Source organism: Amblyraja radiata, chromosome 29 (genome assembly GCF_010909765.2).
Source record: "Amblyraja radiata isolate CabotCenter1 chromosome 29, sAmbRad1.1.pri, whole genome shotgun sequence".
NCBI classification, from domain to species: domain Eukaryota; kingdom Metazoa; phylum Chordata; class Chondrichthyes; order Rajiformes; family Rajidae; genus Amblyraja; species Amblyraja radiata.
In genome coordinates, this window is record NC_045984.1 from 19014470 (window position 1) to 19026615 (window position 12146).

The 12146-nt window shown below is 41.5% G+C and overlaps 1 protein-coding gene across 4 annotated transcripts in view; it reads left to right on the forward strand.

Annotated features, from left to right (window-relative positions):
• Positions 1 to 201: 201 nt before the first annotated feature.
• rfx2 (regulatory factor X2) overlaps positions 202 to 12146 on the forward strand; it is a 90332-nt gene continuing 78387 nt past the window's right edge. For all 4 annotated transcript variants that reach the window (XM_033046767.1, XM_033046768.1, XM_033046769.1 and 1 more), the window contains exon 1: positions 202 to 326. The gene's annotated coding sequence lies outside the window, so the exon portion shown is untranslated. The remainder of the gene's footprint in view (positions 327 to 12146) is intronic.

Sequence of the window (12146 nt, forward strand, 5' to 3'; positions counted from 1 at the left end):
ACCTCATCGGCCAATAGAAGCCCGTTGCTAGGACAATGACGATTACAGCAGGAAAAGGACGTTCGTTCTGGGAAAAACGCCTTTGATACCGGAAGATGCCTGGCAGCGGTTTGATTGACGGGTCGGCTGGCCAAACAGATGCTGGCGTAGGCGCAGAGCGCGTGACGCTCTGCCAATGAGCGAGGATATGGAGACGCGGGGGCGGTGCCATCGCGCAGCCGATGACGCGGGTGGAGATCGGTAGCAACTGTTGCCTTGAGAATAAACGCCATAGTCACGGTAGCCGTGGAGACTGTTACCCACCAACAGCTCGGGCCCGCAGCAAGGTGAGCATCGCTTCCCAGTCAGAGTCAGGGTACAGCCACATCCCGGGCATCGTGCCGCCGCGGTGGCGACTGTGGTGGAAAGTGGTGGGGTGTCTCACTGTCCCTCAGGAGCCATGTGCCGCCCCACTCTGTGTTTACCGCGTCCGCTGCAAAATGGCGGGTTATTCTGGGGAGGATTCGCCGGACGGGGTTCTCGGGCCGCAGGCCTGACTGAGAGCCGGGGCCTTGTTGCCCACCATTTGTGTCTGGGCCTCCGGAGTGAGCAGCTGCGGATCGGGTCGCGGAGTTAGTTTGTAGTAACGGGTGCCCTTCGTGGTATTACTGCCCCGAGAACCGGCGAGGGTATTGATTTCATTAGAAGTGGCCTCCAACTATCGGGGCAAAAAAAAAAAACAAGGTGCTTGAGCAACACGGGATTGTTGGAAGCATTTGTGTGGTGGTAAAGGGATGTTTGACGTTTCGCGTTGGGATCTTACATTAGGACCTCAAAATTCATTTTCCATCGCAGATGCTGCTCGACCCGCTGAGTTCCTCCAACAGTTTGTTATTTTCTCCAGATTTCTTCATCTGTAGTCTCGTCTCCAACTATTTCGAGGGTCTGGTCTAACTGTTTTATGAGTAAGCGCAGAGGTCTAATGGGTGAATGTAAAGTGTCTTTCTATTATCAGTAGTGTGAGACTGTGAAGCAGCAGTATGAAAAATAGTAGTAAAATCAGCCCTATACATAAGATCGTGTTTAGGAAGTTTGTAGACGATGCAAACACTGGCCATGTGGTAAGCAGGACTGCTTTAGACTCCATTTAGCTGGGTTGTTCATTTGGGCAGTAAAATAATAGTAAGGTTCTGCTGAGTAACAGAGATCTAGGAAGTAATGTCTGTGGGTCCTTAAAGGTTGCAGGACAGATCAGTAAGGTGACACAGGCGTTTTCCTTTGATTTGATGAATAGAAATAACAACAGGAAGGTTATGCAAGAACTGTATATTATACTACTTGGACCACAGCTTGAATACTGCCTGTAGTTCTGGACACTGCATGCAGGAAAGGTATGACTTCAGAGGGTGTATGGAATGAGGATATTTGGACAACTATTGTTGGTTTTTAAAAATAGGGTAGTATGAATAGAAACATAAAATGAATTGTCTAGTGTTGTTTTCCTATGTGGATGAGGATGGTTTAGATTATTAATGTCATGTGTACTGAGGTACAATGAAAAGCTTTTGTTTGCATGCTACCCAGTCAAAGAAAAGACGACATGATTACAATCAAGTCATGCACAGTGGACAGATAAGGACGAAGGGTACGACATTTAGTGCATGATAAAGTCTGATTAAAGATAGTTCAAAACTCTCCAATGACGTATACTTGGGAGGTCAGGACTGCTCTCTAGCTGATGAAAGGACCCTTCAGTTGCCTGATGACTGCTGGGAAGAAACTGTCCCTGAATCTGGAGGTATGCATTTTTAAACTTCTATACCTCTTGCCTGATGGGAGAGGGGAGAAGTGGGAGTGACAGGGGTGAGACCGGTCCTTGATTATGCTGGTAGCCTTGCCGAGGCAGCATGAAATGTAGACAGAGTCAATGTGAGGGACCCTGGTTGGTGTGAGGGTCTGGGCTATGTCCACAACTCTGCAATTTCTTGCTGTCTTGGATGGAGCTGTTTCCCAAACCAGGCTGTGATGAATCTTGTTAAAATGAAGTTGGTGAGGGTTATTGGGGACGTCAAACTTCCTAAACCTTCTAACAAAGTTGATGCATTGGTGTGCTTTCTTGGCCATAGCTTTGTGGCTGGCCCAGAACAAATTGCGGATGATATTTATTCCTCGGAACTTGAAGCTTTCAACCATTTTTACTTCGGTGTCATCAATGTATACTGGGATGTGTATACTACTTCACTTCCTGAAGTCAATCATAATATCCTCTGTCTTGCTGTTGTCTTGGCACCAGGTTACACGGTTTTCATTCTCCTTCCTGTACTCTGTCTCATCATTATTTGATATCTGACCCACCGTGGTGGTGATATCTGCGAACTTGTAAATTGAGTTGATCTGGTATCAGGCTGTACAGTCATGAGTGTATAAAGAGTATCAAAAGGGGCTGTGAGCACATCCTTTTGGGACACCAGTGATGAGAAATATTGTAGAGGATAATTTTATCCCCTATCCTTACTGATTGTGGGCTGTTCGTCAGATGTCAAGGATCCAGTTGCAAAGGGGAGAGCTGACATGATGTGCTTGGTTGGCATTATGGTATTGAAAGCAGAGCTTGAGGTGCATAAAAACGAGGTCAAGATTTAATAAGAAGGAGCTAATTCCCTTTAAAGTTGCAACAAATCAATGGAAAAAGATTTAAAGTGAGAATGTCTAGCAGGGCAATGAAGATAAAAATGAAGAATCTTCAGATTGCTCCCTGAAGTGGAAATGGGAGAACTCCACATTTAAACAGTACTTGGATTTGTGACCTGAGGGGGTGTGCACTACTGCGGGGATAAGGCCCAGAAGCTCATTTCTGGTCAGTTTGAACATGCTGGGTTGAATGTCCTTCTCTTTCATTTAAAAAAAAGAAATGATAATTTGATTACAAGTTTAGTTTATTATCGTCATGTGCAACTGAGGTACAGTGAAAATACTATTACAACAGAGCACTTTTGCCCAGCGCTAGGTATTGTAAACTGTTTTATGAATAAGATTGTGAGGGTATCTATAACATTGTTACTATTCTCTATATTTATGATATTTGTCAGTCCTGAAAATCCTAAACATGTCCAAATTGTTTGGGAAAGGCTATATGTTACACATCAGTACCTTAATATCTCCCATGGTTAATTCAGGAGTAAAATTCCCTGTTTGCAACTTCCAAGTATGAAATTAGGAAGTGAGCTAAATAAATTTGGAGCTAATTTCAAGACTGTTTGTACAGCTGAGCATCTATTTGGCTTTATGTATCTTCATGCCATAGTCACATTTGCTCGGATATTGATTGTATCAGTCACTTTGTTTTTGCATCATAAATCTTCATGCAACATTTTTTATGGTGAAAATATTTTTGTGGAAAATTGATGGTCATGCTAAGTGAAGAACTAACATTATAAGTTTTGTGAAGAGAAGGCATGCAATATGACGGAGAACACCAAGTTTCTTTGTAATTATTGTGAAAACTGGAATAAATGTAAAATGTGAATTTAAATATTTGGAATTGAAAGATCCAATGTATTTTGGGACTGAAAAGGATAAAAACTGCCCTAATTGAGAATCCTCGCCAGGTAGAATCTATGGAGCAAGGAGACCAAACATGTTTTATCTAATTGACCTGTTATCGGAAATGGTCAGAGTGGGACTTCAGTGCAGAACTGAAGGGACAGTCAGGTGCAACAACCAGATTCGGGAACAGCTTCTTCCCTACAACCATATTAAATGATGCATCCTCAAAATAAGCGCTGAAATACATGGACTTGAACTTCTACATTACAGAGTACAATGTTTAAATTTTCGGTTGTTCGGCTGCAAGAAATAATTTCATTGTTCTGTTTGGGACATATGACAATAAAACACTCTTGAACCTTGGGTCGTGCTGGCAGTCTCGATGGAGGCATGTTGCCAAGCAGTCACCCACCACTGGAGAGGAAACTAGATTGTGGGCACTGAATGTAATACACTGCATTGGCAGAAGTTCAAGTGAACACTGTTTGGGTCTCTGGACTGTGGAAAGGAAAGAGGTAACAACAGGTATTACATCACCTGTGGTTGCATAGAAAGTTAGTGTGAGAAAGCTAGTGGGCAATTGGTATAAGTGCGTGCCAGAGTTTTGGAGCTTCTACCGTTCCATGTGATCCACATTCCCCTCCCGTTTCAGAATTGCAAAGGGACCAATACTCTTGCACACACTTATACCAATTATCCACTACCTTTCTCACAGCAATTTTCTAATCTCGGGTGATGCAATGCCAGAGCGAGGCTGCACGCAAACTGGAGGATCAGCACCTCATATGGGTAGCTTGCACCCAACATTATGAACGTTGAATTATCCAATTTTTGGTAACCCCTCACTTAACCCCCCCCTCTCCCTCCTCCCCTTTGCCCCACCTGGACACCCACCAATTTGTCCCCTCCACTCAATCCACCCTCCCACCACTTTCCTCCCTCTGGCTATATAATCCGCAACTGCTCAAGCATTTCTCTTGCCTTCCTTCCTTCATTTCTTATCTCTGGCCTTTGTTCCGACCATCTGCCTATCAACCACTCCCTCACCTATGTCAACCTATTACCTGCCACGTTTTGTCCTGTCTATCCCTTTTTACAACTTTCTTTTCCCCTCCTACAATCAGTCTAAAAAATGGTCTCGACCCGACATGTCACCCATCCATGTTCTCCAGTGATGCTGCCTGGCCCCGCTGAGTTACTCCAGCACTATTTGTCCTGTACTTATCATTTTTTGAAAACGAGCATCTGCAATTCCTTTTTTTCTTCCTTCTACGTCTTGTCTATTTAAGCGTTTGTTTCTATGCACCTCACAATCTTGTATACTTTGGTCAGATTACCCATTGGTTTTTCTTCACTCCGGAGAAAACAATCCATAACTAAAATGCACCGATCCAAGCACCAACCTTGTGAATCTCTCTGCAAATTCTTCAGCACAACCATGTCTAACTGCGCATAATACTCCAATGTAATGTCCCAACTCTGATGTTCTATTCCTGAACATATGAAGCAAAATTCCATATGCTGCCTTCATCACCTTGTGCCTGTGTTGCCCCCAGGTCTCTATATTAAATGTTCTGTTGTGTTCTATTATTTCCTGTTTATATCCTACCCCTTTTTGACTTCCCAACCCATCATCCAACACGTACTCAGATTAACTTCTCAATTTTCAAATGAATCTAGATTTAGACAACCATCCTCGTGGTCCACAGCACCACCATTTTTGCTACAATGCCACTGCTCACATCCATTATCCTTCAATCTTCCCTGCCTTCAGAGCGATGCCACCACTTCCCTTCTCCTTTTAGTATTCTTTAGACTTCGGAGATACAGCATGGAAACAGGCCCTTTTATCACCGAGTCCGCACCGACCAGTGGACACCCCATACTAGCATTATCCTACACTCTAGGGACAATTTACAGAAGCCAATTAAGGTACTACCCCGAATGTCTTTGAAGTGTGGGAGGAAACCGGAGCACCTGGAGAAACCCCATGCGGTCACAGGAAGAACATACAAACTCAGTACAGACAGCACCCATAGTCAGGATGAACCCGGGTCTCTGACGCTGTAATCCAGCAACTCTATCGCTGTGCCGTCCTAATTCTGATGGGGCTGCCTCTCAGCGGCTTTTTTGTTCGCTCTCCCATCTCCACCTATGCCCACTCCCATTCTCACCACATTCCCTGTACGATTGCAGGAGGTGCAATATACTTCCGTTTACTTCTCTCTTTGCCATCCTGGAGCCCTCCCAGGATGAGCAGTGATTTAGTTGTATCTTTTCCAGTTTATTGTACTGCATTCGGTCTTCGCAGTACAATCTCCTCAATGTTGGAGAAAACAAATTCAGATTGCGTGATGCTGTTGCAAAATATCTATGTTCAGTCTGCTGGGATGACATACAATTTAAAAAAAAAATACAATACAATGATCCTGAGTTACCTGTTACCTTGATTTCCCATTCTACTCCTGTTCTGTCTTTAGTCTACTTGCACCTTTTTAACAAACTCCAATGCCAGCTTGAAGAACAGCATCTCATCTTTCAACTTGGCATATTCCACCCCTTAGGACGACACATTCATTTCGCATAACCAATAACCAGCTCATCGGGTTTGTATCAGAACATGCTAGCTCTGATGTTTTGCTCTCCATTGCTCCACCCTGACCGTGTATTCTTATGACGTCTCAACTCATTGAGTAGTGCCATTTCCCCAATTTATTTCTCCATAACCTATATTTTCCGATGTTCGGTAAGTCTTCCTTAATTTTGCAGCTACCTAATAGGGGAATTTTCCAGAAGAAATTTATCAATCAGTGCATTTTTTTGGGCCTTGAAAGGAAACTAAAGTACCCAAAAGAAACCCACGTGAATACAGGGGAAATGTACCAACCCCACTTAAGGGGGCAGCTTTGTAAAGCAAAGACAGTGAGGATTAGTTTCAAACAACAACCACAGGACCACTGAGAACCCAGGTTTAGGACACTCTGAAATCTTCTGCAAAGAGCAATGCAAACTAAGTAAGCACTAGTTGAAAAGAATTAGCCACAGAAAAATACAATGCAAGCTATTTTGAGTGCAACTCTTCCTTTGGGGGGGGGGGGGGAGAGAGAGAGGGGAGAGAGATGGAGGCGAACATCAACTGGTTGGAACTAAATTCCTAGACAAAGTATCTGCAACCCTTGCAGAGATCTATGCTGACCAAGTCAAATGCACTCCTTTTATCCATTCTCTTTGTAAACGCAAATAGATTCAGTCCTATTAGTTAAATGTGATCGCACAACAATTTCATCCAATATTATTCTTTTAGATTAAATTTGCATCTTTCTCAATGAAGTTTTATACTGACCATCAGAATTGATTCCGAAATTTGCCCGTACTGAATTTCAATAGCCCATAATTGCTTAATTCTTGCCTTAAAAAAAAAAAAAAGAAGTAAAATGTTAACAGTGCACCAGTTCACTGCCATCAATCCTGTAGAAGGGACGTATTGGAGAATGATGGCCAGGGGACTGCTTTCTGTCTGTTTCTTATAACCGAAAGGAATATATTTAATGTGTAGGAAGGAACTGCAGATGCTGGTTTAAACCGAAGATAGACATAAAAAGCTGGAATAACTCAGCGCGACAGGCAGCATCGCTAGAGAGAAGGAATGGGTGGCGTTTAGGTTCGAGACCCGTCTTCAGACTATATTTAATCTGGCCAGGTGATTAACTCATTTTTATAGATGCTAAACCTCTTAATTGCATACCTTTCACTATGTTTATTCATGACACAAAAATGTATCACATTTTTCCTCTTAACTATAACATTAGCATCAACCCCATCTTTTATAAAGACCGCTACAAAATATTCATATGGCACATAAATGTCAAAGTACTTTTGTTTTTAATTTCCTGTTTTTATATTTACCATTTCACTTGTTTTCCTAAATTTTCTGTTAATTTTATCGTTTGCCTAATCACTTAGATTTCCAAAATTTACCTCTGCATACCTTTGCTTCATTTTCTGTCTTTTTGCATAATTATGCTAAATCTAACTGAATAATCAATACAGCCAAAAAGTTCTTCCTTTCCCTAGTTTCATTCCCTGAACCAAATACTAGAAATGCAGTCTGAAGAAGGGTCTCGACCTGAAATGTCACCCATTCCTTCTCTCCAGGGATGCTGCCTGTCCCGTTGAGTTACTCCAGCATTTTAAGCCTAGACTAGAAATGCATATTTTCTTGGGCTTGCTGTGTATGGTATAAAAAATCTCCAAAATCAGCAAACTGCAATACATTTTACACCTGGAATAATTGAAACATTTTGTCTGGGTTGTCAGAAACTTGCCTACAAATTTTCTCTTCCATTTTCCTCGGATTGACCCCCAAATATATGATTGGCCTTTGTTCTACGATTCTTTAAGGGCCTGTCCCACTTGGGCGACCTAATTGGCGAGTTTTCCATCGACTCATACTCGCAGCATGGTCGTCACGAGGTCGTAGGAGGTCTTTGTAACTCTCCTTCATGCTCGAGAGTGGTCTCCGCGTACTCGAGGCCTCAGCTAGGTTGTGGTGTTTTTTTCAATATGATAAAAAAATGCCCGCGAGTAAAAAAAGGTCGCCATGGAAAAAATTGATACTTTTTTTTACTCGTAGGTTTAGCCGTAGTAGGTCCCCATGTTACTCGTAGGTAGTCGAAGGTAGTCGTAGATGGCCTTCATCATAGTCGAAGGAGATCAAAGGATGTCGTCTTCACTCTCCACTATTCGGTGACCAATTTTCCCAAAGTTAGTCGTAGTTAGTCTTCAACATAGTCGAAGGATGTCTTCTACATAGTCGAAAGAGGTCTTCAACATGTCATTTTTTAAAACTCTTCTATACTTGCCAGTTAGGTCGCCCAAGTGGGACAGGCCCTTTAGTAACTAAAGTTTAGTTCACGTATGTTTTTTGATTTTTGTTTCTCATATTCTGTCCCTCCTCGCAGCTGCAATTGTTTCTTGAACAATTACTGCACCCTTCTATTTTATTGCCCCTTTTAAAATCTTGTAATCTGGAATGTTGAGCAGTTATTCCTCTGCCTACAGCCATGTTTCAGTGACAGCTAATATACCATACTTGCATGACATTGTTTGTAAGCCTGGCTTATGTGCCCTGGACCTAAATATAAAAGGTTGGAACCGCTCAGTGGGTCATACAACATCTTTGGAAAGGGAAATGGCGATAATGTTTCAGTAATGAAAGTTCCTTCTTCAAAACTGCAAGATAAAGGTAGTTCTGCAAAATGTGTATTTCCATACAGAGAATTGGATATAACGCATAGATGAATTGGGGAAAACTATTTGGATTATGTGGGCCAGATTGGTTAGAACACAATTTCATCGGAAACTAGAGGTATTTACGGTAAGTTATTTTAAAATTGATGGACTGAAAAAAAGCTGCGCTGCTATACAAAAGACTAGGGAAATAATGTTTCTATATAACCTTCCCACAATAATTGGACACCATTGTCTCGTAAGAATGCAGTCGGACAGTTTCAATGCAATATTCTATTAAACAATGTAACCTGCAGCCTTTCGTATTATTTTAGCTTGTAGTAGCTTTTAAAGCTGTTTAAAGGACTTTTAGTTTCAGAAAATCCTCAAGATCAAGTCAAGAGTGTTTTATTGTCATATGTCCCAGTTAGAACAATTAAATTCTTGCAGCAGCATAACAGAATATGTAAATATATAGTACACTGGAAATAATATAAATGAGAGAGAGAAATGTTCACTGTGTGTTTATATACACATACATAGAGATCATGTATACAGCATGTGTGTATATATACACACGAACACACACAAAAAATAACAATAGGAGTACAATGATAGCAATAATAATCAATGTAGTTCAGAACTTTTTTGAGGTTGTTGTGTTTAATAGCCATTCTTGTGAGTCTGAATTTCTCTAGTCCCTAATTCTCCTTTCCCATTGACAATTGTTTTTCAAACTTTTTTTTAGCATCAGGTTCCTTGGGAATGCAACTATTGCATTGTAGCAGAACTACCTGTAAAGATTTGTATTGCAAAGAACACGATGGAAGAATGAATGGGGAATATCTGAGGACATTAATGGGGCAGATAGTAGATGACAAGAAATGTTATGTGTGGCAAGCAGTAGGTCAGAGCATGCCAATGCAGAAGAAAAATGGAACTACAGATAATGATTTTCAGCAAAAATGAACAGTTCTGATAAACTCAGTGAAAGTTGGAAAATGCAATGGCTACAGCAAGTCCAGATGGAAGATTAGATGGTAAATGTTTGGGACACGGCAATGTCATGTAAATGAAAGTCGTCATGTTTAGTATTTTGTTGCATATCCTTTGCATGCAATGACTGTTTGAAGTCTGTGATTCATGGACACCACCAGTTGCTGGGTGTCTTTTCTGATGATGTTCTGCCAGGGCTGTATTGCAGCCATCTTTAGCTTATGCTTGTTTTGGGGTCTAGTCCCCTTCAGTTTTCTCTTTGGCATGCTCAATTGAGTACAGATCAGGTGATTGACTTGGCCACTCAAGAATTGACCATTTTGTAGCTTAAATACTCCTTTGGTGCTTTAGCAGTATGTTTGGGATCATTGTCTTGCTGTAGAATGAACTGCCGGCCAATGAGCTTTGAGGCATTTGTTTGAACTTGAGCAGATGGGATGTGTCTATACACTTCAGAATTCATTATGCTACTACCACCAGCAGTTGTATCATCAATGAAGACAAGTGAGCCAGTACCTTCAGCAGCCATACATGCCCAGGCCATAACACCCCCACCACCATGTTTCACAGATGAGGTGGTATGCTTTGGATCTTGGGCAATTCCTTCTCTCCTCCATACTTTGCTCTTGCCATCACTCTGATATAAGTTAACTTTCGTCTCATCTGTCCACAAGACCTATTTCCAGAACTGTGGTTTCTCTTTTAAGTACTTCTTGGCAAACTGTAACCTGGCCATCCTCATTTTGCGGCTAACCAGTGGTTTGCAGTGTAGCCTCTGTATTTCTGTTCATGAAGTCTTCTACGGACAATGGTCATTGACAAATCCATTCCTGAAGAGTGTTTCTGATCTGTCAGACAGGTGTTTGGGGATTTTTCTTTATTATAGAGAGAATTCTTCTGTCATCAGCTGTGGAGGTCTTCCTTAGCCTGCCAGTCCCTTTGCGTTTAGTAAGCTCACCAGTGCTCTCTTTCTTCTTAATGATGTTCCAAACAGTTGATTTTGGTAAGCATAAGGTTTGGCTGATGTCTAACAGTTTTATTCGTGTTTCTCAGTCTCATAAGTGGTGGCGGCAGGTTCGTTGGTATCATTTAAAAATAAATTGGATAGGCATATGGATGAGAAGGGAATGGAGGGTTATGGTATGAGTGCAGGCAGGTGGGACTAAGGGAAAAAAGTTGTTCGGCACGGACTTGTAGGGCCGAGATGGCCTGTTTCCGTGCTGTAATTGTTATATGGTTATAATGGCTTCTTTGACTTTCATTGGGACAACTTTGGTCCTCATGTTGATAAACAGCAATAAAAGTTTCTAAAGGTGATGGAAAGACTGGAGGAAAGACTAGGTGCTGAGAGCTCTCTTATACCTGCATTAAGGAGGCAATTAAACACACCTGAGCAATTACAAACACCTGTGAAGCCATGTGTCCCAAACATTATGGTGCCCTGAAATGCGGGGGACTATGTATAAACACAACTGTAGTTTCTACATTGTGAAACCAAAATGTATAAACAGGCCTTTATTAAAATCTGATAATGGTACTTTAACCACGTGTTTTTTTTTCTATTACAAATCTCAAATTGTGGAGTACAGGGGCAAATAAATAAATGATGAATCTTTGTCCCAAACATTATAAAGGGCACTGTACTTCTGAGCCAAATATAGGTAAAGGCTGAGTCAAACATATCTGGATTCCTGAGTGCCTTTAAATCCCCATGAAGCATCTTTAACCTGCATTCGCAGAGGACTGCAGTTGTGAGAATAACTTTGTATATTAAATGAAAACTGAAAATTACTGAACAGCTAACATTTGGAAAAACTCCAATGCCCCGTGATGTGGGAGGACTTTGCTGTAAAAATAACCTGTTCACAAATGCAAATCTGAAGTCTGTTGAATGTTCATGACTCAGTCCATACTTGTGAATGGGCTTTTTGAGTTTATGATTTAGTCATTTCATGCTCAAACTATTTGTGGATATCTCAAACATGAATTCATTTTACATTCAGGGTCATTAGTCATGGTCATACAACACAGAAGTGGGTCATTTGGCCCATTTTGTGTAAACTGACTGGTGGGCATGTAGTTCCAGCCATTTGATGCTCCCTCTCCACCTCTTCTTTCTCCCCCCCCCCCCCCAGGAAGAGTTGCACTCAAATTAGCTTGCATAATATTTTTTTGTTGCCAATTCATTTTGAATCTTGCTGTATTAGTTTACATCGGTCTTTGCAGAAGATATTAATGTGTCCTAAACCTGGGTTCTCAGTGGTCCTGTGGTTGTTGTTTGAAACTAATCCTTACTGTCTTGGCTTTACATAGCTACCCCCTTAAGTCTGCTTTAAACAATATTGTCCATAGATGTGCTGATTGACAAAGCCAGTCATTTTTGGTTAGACTGTTTG